Consider the following 9100-nt stretch of genomic DNA (forward strand, 5'->3'; position numbering starts at 1 on the left):
ACAGCGAGCGGACGACTCGGCGTCGCTAAAGACCTCGCTGCGCCGGCACGGTCCCGCGGCTCGGAACACCTAGGCGGGGAGGCGCGGTCCCCCCGGCGCTCCCGCGCGCACCGGAGGGAGGAGCCCGCGCCGCCCGCTCCTCGGCTTCCGGGAGGCCGGCCGCGCGGAGCCCCGGCCCCGAGGACGGCGGGGGAGGCGGGGAGGCCTGCGGCCCCGGGAGCCCCCACCCGCCCGGCCCTCCGCCGGCTCCGCAGACCCTGGCGGCGGCCTCCGCGGCCCGAGGAGGTGGGCGCCCCCACGGCCGCAGGCGGGGCCTCGGTCCACAGGCGGGGAGACGCCGCGGCTTTATTATTTGCACAGCGTGCGTGGAAACATTTGCTTTCCGGAGAATCACAACAGTTCGGGGAGGACAGCTCGAGCCGTTGAAAACCCCTCCAGCCCGAGGTCGCCTGCGACTATCCTCGCGCGCGGCATTTCTTTTTGCAGGAGTTTTACTGCCTGGGTGTAATCCCGAATGCATTTCTGATCTTTGAATTGATTGATCCATAGCACGCCTGCGGAAAAGTACCCTACCTTTACACCAAGTGCAAATACATCTGTGTCCGGCACCCAGATCAAGAAAGAGAACATTAGCACCCCCCTTCTGGTCACTTCACATTCATTTTTGAGGTGGGATTGTGTTGTACATGAACTTTTGTCAGTGTCCTCACTTGCCATTTTATTGCCCACGTATTTTAGTTAATATTTTTTCCCAGCATAATTTTAAGGGGCTCATTGTCCACCTTATGCGAGTCTTAAGTCCGTGCTTTTAGACAGTACTTTTTCATTTAAAAAAATAATAATAAAATTATTAAAGAAATGAAAAAATACACTCTTGCATTTTAAAAAAAGCCGTTAATAACATAGAGCACCGTCTTGGTCTAAGAAAACGAAGCACCAATTAATTCAATAAATAAAACCATATAACCCCCCACAAGGGCCTGATGTTCTTCAGCGAAGGAACGATCTGGAGTGGGCAGGAAAGAGGAACTGTGTCTGGGACTCTCAGTGAAGCCAGTACGGGTTCAGGGCTTTCTCACCATCCTGGTTACTTGAGGGCAGCTAAGACCCCCCCAGAGCTTCTGTGAATCTTCAATCTTCGATAGAAATCTTGGCAATTTTTGTGTTTGTGACCAGGTGTGAGAATAGCAGGATCTCAGGATTAACTGTGAGTCCCGAGGCAGCTGCCCCCAAAGCTGTCAGAGAAGCAGATACCAGAAGGTTTTTATCACTGTCCTCAGGGGAGAAGAGTCATCTAGCCCAAGATTACGGATTGTATCTACAGGTATCCAGACGAGAGTCATTCCTTATCACTTTTGATGGCCCAGAGGTGAATTGGACCCTGATTAGGGGAAGAAGTGGGGAGCTAGGGAGTGGTAGGAATGCTTCTCAGAGGGGCACCTGGGTGACTCAGTGGTTGGGCCTCTGCCTTCCGCTCAGGTCCTGATCCCCAGGTCCCAGGATCGAGTCCTGTAACAGGGTTCCACAGGGAGCCTGCTTTTCCCTCTGCCTATGTCTCTGCCTCTCTCTGTGTGTCTCTCATGAATAAATGAATGAAATCTTTAAAAAAAAGAAAAAAAGATGAAGTGCTTCTTAGACATCTAAGAAGTGAATGAAGTGCTAGAATGCTGAGGTTTGGATTCTCTTTCAGGCTGATCACAAACTTCCTTCCCTGCTCCCCCTGGACGACCTCCAGCATTGGCCATATAGCAAAGTCACTGTGAGGAAAAGCCAGTGCCTTTCCCACAGAGGTCAAGAGTCCAGAATCTACTGCATGGATGCTTCACATCCAAGAAGACACCAGAGACACTTTTGAAATCCCTGCTCAGATTTTTGGGTACACCTGTCATATCCCGCCTGTCATATCCCAGCCCTTCTCCCCAGATGTGGAACCAAAAGCCAATTATTATTCTAAACTACAGTACAGCAATGTCATCAGATGAAAGGATTAAAGAGACTTGTCTGGATAGGTTTAAAGGGTCCCTTTAAGAGTGAGACTCATGCTTTCCAGGGCCGACCAAAGTGGAGGGAATGAGGTAGCCATGCCCATGTGCAGAGCCCAAGCCTCTTATTTACAATTTTGACACTTTGTTCGTCTTGGATAGTTGGCATTCATTTTTTTAAAAACATTGTGTTATTTTTAAATTTATGTTGACTGCTGAGTTTTTTGGTGCCACAGACACTCCTTGAATTTTGCATCCAGGAGAATGCCTCATTGGCCTCACCCTCATTGCAACCTGTGGCTCATTGAAATTCTGTGACTGCCCAGAAATCACAAAGAACTGTTTCTTTATTTTAGAACTACGTTTTGTTAAAAACAAAAAAGAAAAGTACCGCCTCCCCGAAAAACCCCTGTAAAATACAGAAAATTTCAAAATTACATCACAATGTCCAATTAAATACCAAATAAAAAAGGTAATTGCCAACATTGGCGAGGGAGTGAGGAGAGTGAATATCTATGAGAATTCATGCAAGACTGGAAAAGAATGTAAATCGGTACTAGCTGTGTGGATTGTGATGTGACAACTGGTCTTAAAAATGCTCTGTCCAGGCATTCCATCTTCTGGAGAATATGTACTAAAGACACAGTTAAGGATGAATGCAAAGATGTAGCTTCAAGATTGTTCTAATCAATACTGTGTTTGTAATGATGAAGTACCCAGAGCCATCTTGATGGTTCTATGGTACACGTTCCATCTGGGTTTCCAAGGGAGTGAGGCAGAGATGCTGGCCTTGGTGAGTGTATCCTTCAATGTGTGAATATACAGGGACAATTGAATAAAGGGATGTGGTAGTGAGAAGTCCAGAAGTCATTGGTATGGAGAAGGAAGACTGCCCCACCCCTGAGAGAAACACGTTAGCTTTGACTTCTCAGTGTCTGCTTAGTTCAACATGATCTCAGACCCAGGCAATTGCTGTGTTTCTTAGAAAAAGCTTTTACTTGGCTTCTGTTTCCTAACAGGCTGAACATGTGCCAACTCTCCAAAGCCCATCAAAGATATCCTAGATCTTTCTGATTGGTAGACCCCATTCCTTTTCCAGCAAATTCCAACAAGGACCTGAAAACCGAGGCCTGAGAAGGATGGTGCTCTGTGGAGTGGGTTTTCTCTCTATCATGCAGCTCTGGGGAGCAGCCTCATTGCAGGCTGGCTTCCTGCGAGGAGAGCCAAGAATGTATTTTGGAAGGAACACTGGTGAAAGGAGGAAGCATGTATTTTGGGGGGAAGCTGTCAGGTTGTGATGCAGACCTGGCTGCAGCTCTGCCACCCCATGGAGAGCTCAGGACAAAGACTGCCTGTCAGAGGAACAGAAGGCAATGGCCTCGCCCTGTGCCACCACCTTGCTGGGTCACTGGCCGGGACCACTTCTGGAGGAGGGCAAGCTACAGTGGCCAAAGGCTGACAGGGGGAGGCTGTCCATTTACTTCTCCACTCTTCAGAAGGAAAAACACCCTTGGAACTGGTGGAACATTTAGAACTTCATCAGAAATACTCAGTGGGAGCCAGTGTAGCATAATCCAGAGCCCTACGCCAAGGACAGGTCTCCAAACCGCAGGCTCTGGATGAGCTGACAATAAAGGCCCATCATAAATCAATGAGGGGGAGATAGTCGATTCTGGCGGCGGCATAATCACAAAAAAACCTGCAGATTTGGGGAGTTTGTGAACCTTAGACATTTTGATTTTTTTTTTTTTTTTTGCATTTCGATTTTCATGACAATTTTCCTTTATGCCAGGTTTTCATTCTTTGTGCCTTAAAACCTTGATTAGGAAAGAAACCCTCCTTTAAAAGGGGAAAACCCAAAGGGATTACAAGTAGAAATGACTGCTACTTCTTCCCTTTCTGCTTCTCCTGCTTTTAAAACTTCTGTGACCTATTAGGCTTTAGTTTTGCTAAAGAGGTAGTTCAGTTGACACCGGGGAAATTTATTTGGCTGACTAGACAGGGCTTGAATTTTTTTGTTTGTTTTTTTAAGATTTGTGCCCAACGTGAGGCTTGAATTATCCTGAGATCAAGGGTTGCATGCTTTACTGACTGAGCCAGCCAGGCATACCCCTGGGCTTGAATATCTTTCAATGGTTTAATTAGGTTCCCATGTTTGTTCATGACCAGAGGAGATGGGGGCAGCATGGATGTCCTTTACATTGGAGAAATAGAGTTCCAGAAGCCGAAAGTTTTAGGTCTTTTGGGGTATCAGCTGTGGGTCCAGCTAGCAAGAGACAAAGGGTCCTGCCTAGCGAGTCTCTACGTGACAATACATGTGACTTTCTCAGTTTGTCTTTGGCCCATGTGACAATGTTGGCTGAACCGGAGATTTTTTTCAGCTTAGTTTTACATAACCCAAAGGGCATACTTATTAATGCTCACCAAATGCACCTGATGGCAAAGTGGCTTAGGAGCAGGGGCTATATGTAATGTAGAAAAATACTGCGGTTTGCAGCCAATGGCTGTTGTGCTCAAGATTGCGAATCCGAGAAACCACCAAGGAGCCGACACCGATGCAAACACGCGAGGGTTTACTTACAAGCTCGAGCTTGGGTCCAAGTGTACCCAACACAGCAGAGCAGGGACTTGGACCCTGAGACTAAGAGGCGTAGCAGCTTTATAGGGGCCAGTGGCCAATGGGATACACAGAAAGTTGCACAGTCATGTCGGTCCACAAGCAGGTGGCCGATTGAATTACACCTTACCCTAAAGTATCCATTTGAATTGGCCTATTACTTTGGTCAGAATTGGCGCGCAGTTTTGGCGAGCACAAAGCAGGGTTACATTGTTATGGGCCGATTTCCGATTAGGGTGTGCCCAGCGGCTTGACTAGGGTGGGGAGCGCCTTAAGCAATCAGCAGGTTATGTGGGGTCATACAGGAGGTGGCAGGTGTAGCACAAAATGGAGTTAGTCCTGCTCTGCTTGTCCAGGGGTAGGGGATTTTTGTTAAATTTCCTGGGTCCCACAATGGCCAATAAAGAATCCTTGAAATGTCTTTGGTTCAAGAGTGGTTTTATTCAAGCCCGGGGACAGGACCCATGGGCAGAAAGAGCTGCACTGGGGTCCTGAGGGGTGGCTCATTATACACTTTCCAGTTTGGACGGGGTTAGAGATAGTGTAAGTCTCTAAAGAATTTTGGAAGCAAGGCTTCCAGGACTTTGAGGGGGCTAGCTGCTGTTATGAAAAAAGGTTATTTATTACTGTTTAGTAAATCCTGTCATGAGACCCTTCAGATGTATATCAGTGGGTCATATGCTTGGGGGATGATTGGCAGAGGGGGGTAAGAGATAAAGCAAGTTTTCAAAGGAATTTCTGTATGCTAAAAAAGATTCACAAGATCCTGGGGGTTCGGGCTAAGATAGCCCTTGCCCTTAGCAAAGTGTCAACATCGAGGCAGAGGAACTCCCAGAGGAATGTCACTCTGCCTGTTTCAAGGACTTGTCAATGGGCTATTAAGTAGTAAGGAAATTTAATTTTTTTTCCTCCTGCCTTTGTTTCCTACATCACATTCAGAGATTGGCCTCGATGACAGACAAGGCCCTGGAATTCCAGCAATGGCATGAAGATGATGTTGTCTTTTTTGGATTAAAACAGCTGTCTTCCAATATGGTGTATAGTTTCTGACTATAAAGGGGAAAGACTTGTCCCTGTTATCAGAATTTAATAATGGGATTTAAAGTGTCTTCAGCAACATAGACATTGACAAGGGTTACCGTGAGAAGATCCAGTCTGCCAAGGAGGAGGTAGCAAGTATACCAGCGGAGCTGGGTGTCAGGACAGAGGTTGCAGTCCTTGTCTGCTCCACCTACTAGCTGTATGACATTGGACAGCTCACCCAACATTTCCCTTCCATAGATCCCTCAATTCTAAACCGAGTGCAATATAACTTCTCTCAGAGGGTTGTTGTAAGGAGTAAGCAAAGTAATGATCTAAAAATGGATTCCAGAGAGAAGAGCCTCGTTTCCTAGTATTGTGTGTGACTACTAGGCTTCCATGGCCATGTCAGAATTGAGACCCTGGGTGGGTACAGAGCTGACCACGGCTGCAGGAGTAACTGAACCTAATTCATGGGTTCTCTGTAAACATGAGTAGTAACTGAGTTTGCTGTTAATACAGGGGAGTCCTATAAGCCAGAAGGTAGCTATGGTGCTGGCTGGCTCCTTTCCCACTTGACATTCTCAGATTGTTTTTCTCTACCACTGATTGTGGTAGATTAGGCTGTAAGGGACACTAACCGAATCACTTCAATTACAAGTCCGGAACACCAAGAGTGTCAACTTCCTGTGTTACTGGGTGAATATGTAAGTTGAGGAATCATCACAAAATGTTTCATAAACCTACTCCGAGTGGTCTAGAAACTCCCATCTTTGTCATGTTACCAATTACTTTTTCTGAAGACCTATGTCCCTGGTGCCATAGCAGGTATTTGGTATTTTCATTTAATCTTCAAAACCAATCTGCTCTTGAATTCTTCCATTATACAACTTTACCTTCTTTGATGGTTGTTTTTTCCTGTTCTTTCATATATGCGATAACTTCCTTCAAAGAGCCATTCACTGGTTTCCCCACAACCCTAAGAGATTCTCTGCTTTGGGCTTCCATTCATATTTTGACGGCATTATAAAGCCTCTTGAATTTTTATGGAGATGTTTTTGAATATTTAATCCGTGGTTGGGTCAATTGATATCTTCTCTCGCTGAAGGGAAATGCTCCTAAGGAAAAAACAGTAATAATTAGAGGCTCCCAAAACATTCCAAGAAATTCTGGTCCAGGGCTTAGGTCCCCCGTCTCCCTCAAGATAACCATCAGCCAACCAATCTGGGGGTTCCTTAAAAGAACTGTACTGCCTACACCTCTCTATCTCTGGGATGGGGTGGGATTCTTTTAAGCCCTGTTTTGAGATTCTGATGTTTCTTAGCCAGTATGAGGTTAAAAAAACAAAACAAAACAAAACAAAACAAAAACAGCCTGTCTGCATCTGTCGAAACTTTTAGACACTCTTAAGACCTAGTTCCTCATTCTCTCTTTTGATTTTCCTCTACAGGGCGTGATCTTTATTTTAGTTCCTATACTGTCAACTCAAGTTTGTTTGGAAACAAAGGTTAGGTGGGTTTCAGACTGAATTTGTTCTAGCGGCTCTAGAGTTGTCCGGCTGGCCAATGGCCCCCACTGCCCCACAGCATCCATCCTTCCCCTGGCAGTTCTGCTCCCCGAGGCCATGCTCCCTGGCCACGAGCGAGGGGAGCAGCAGGTGCACCAGCGAGGTGCTTGGCGTTGAGGCAGTGGTGGGCCTGGGACATGGGAGCGCAGGACGCAGCAGGGCCAGCTCCTGGGTCCGGATGGGCGACGGCCCAGGCCAGGGCGGGAAACTCGAGGACGGAGGTCAAGACCTCGGAGAAGCCTGCTCAGAGGGCCTCGGCGGAAGCGCCCGGCGGGAGGGGCTGAGAGCTGAGACCCCTGCGGCACCGACGCTGGGGCCCGAACGGCGGCCACCTGGGCTTCTATACCGCCGCCGAGCCAATCGCGGCTGAGGTTGGGCGGACGTCACAGTGGGCGTGTGTGACGTCAGCCCTCGTGACTCTGTCCCCGGAAATCGCTCGCGAAATCCCTCCCCCTCCCTCCACGTCTCAGAGCGACACATCCCCCCGGTGTTCCCCCTTCCAGCTGTTCCCCCGCTCACCCTCTCCCACCCGCCCTTCATCCGTTCAGAATCCGATGTCAGTCACCGGCCGTTCGTCGCGCCACCGCGGGGAGAGGAAAGCCCTCGAACCCGGCTTACCGGCGCTTCCACGAGCGAGGCCCAGGGCGCAGGCTGAACCGGAACCCGGGTTCCGACCTGAATCCGCTAATCCCGGGGCCGAGCGGGGGACTCCGAGACAGCCTCCCGGGGCCCTGACCACGCCCCTCCCCAGGCCCCGCCCAGCGCTTGCGGGAGGTTTCCATGGTGACAGTACACTCGCCTCGGCGCCGGCGCCGTGGTGGCGTCCTCAGGCCTGCTCCCCCGGCCCTCGCTTCTGCAAATAAGGGGATGGAGAGACAGCGCAGATGTAGTGAAGTGAAACACGGAGACACGGGGCCACCGTGGGGCCACCTGGGAGGGCAGACTGTGGAGCGAGGGCCTGCAGCCCTCAGAAGATTGAGGTCTACGGACGAGCAGGTGGAGGAGGATGTGAGCCGGTGCAGGCGGTGTGACCTTGGCCTGGGCAGCAGAGCTGGGAGCTCCTTCTAGCAAGACCTTGCAGTGTTGTGTTTTCCTAGAAAGGACTGGGCAGCCTGCATAGGAGGGGTTCTCCCAAGTAGGAGTATGAGCAGTGCGGACACGTAAGCACTGCGCGCTGGAGGCCACGGGCAGGGGGTCACCGGCAGGGAGGACACGGACAGACTCTTGTGTTCTGCATCCACATAGTGTGTTTATTCAGGAGAGACACAGGCAGAGGGAGAAGCAGGCTCCCCGGGGGGAGCCCGATAGGGGACTCGATCCCAGGACCCCGGATCATGCCCTGAGCCAAAGGCAGACGCTCAATCACTGAACCACCCAGGCATCCCTGTCTTTCTTTAAAAAAAAAAAAAAAAAAAAAAAAAAAAAAAAAGGTATTTATTTATTTGGGGAGGGGCAGAAGGGAGAACAGGAATAGGCAGACTCCTCCTTAGTGGAGCCTGACCTGGGACTGGATTTCACCACTCTGAGTTCATGACCTGAGCTGAAACCCAGTCAGACACTTCACGGACTGAGCCACTCAGGCACCCATTCTGTGTCTTCTTTCATTTCTTTCAACAATGTTTTATAGTTTTCAGTGTACAAATCTTTTGCCTTCTTGGTTAAGTTTATACATTTTGCTGCTTGCTTGCTTATTTATTCATTCATTCATTCATTCATTCATTCACTCATTCATTCATTCATTCATTTATGACACAGAAAAAGAGAAAGGCAGAGACCCAGGCAGATGGAGAAGCAGGCTCCATGCAAGGAGCCCGATGTGGGACTCGATCGTAGGACCCCAGGATCAAACCCTGAGCCAAAGGCAGAGATGCTCAACTGCTGAGCCACCCAGGTGTCCCTTTTGCTGCTATTGTA

The 9100-nt window shown here is 49.0% G+C and overlaps 1 long non-coding RNA gene across 1 annotated transcript; it reads right to left on the reverse strand.

The window, feature by feature from the left end:
• Window positions 1–6614: 6614 nt before the first annotated feature.
• LOC119871863 lies at window positions 6615–7956 on the reverse strand. Its single transcript, XR_005359586.1, has 2 exons — window positions 7805–7956; window positions 6615–6737 (listed from the first exon to the last, which is right to left on the reverse strand). It is a non-coding gene; the product is annotated as an uncharacterized LOC119871863 (long non-coding RNA).
• Between the last annotated feature and the right edge of the window lie 1144 nt (window positions 7957–9100).

Source organism: Canis lupus, chromosome 5 (genome assembly GCF_011100685.1).
Source record: "Canis lupus familiaris isolate Mischka breed German Shepherd chromosome 5, alternate assembly UU_Cfam_GSD_1.0, whole genome shotgun sequence".
Lineage (NCBI taxonomy): Eukaryota > Metazoa > Chordata > Mammalia > Carnivora > Canidae > Canis > Canis lupus.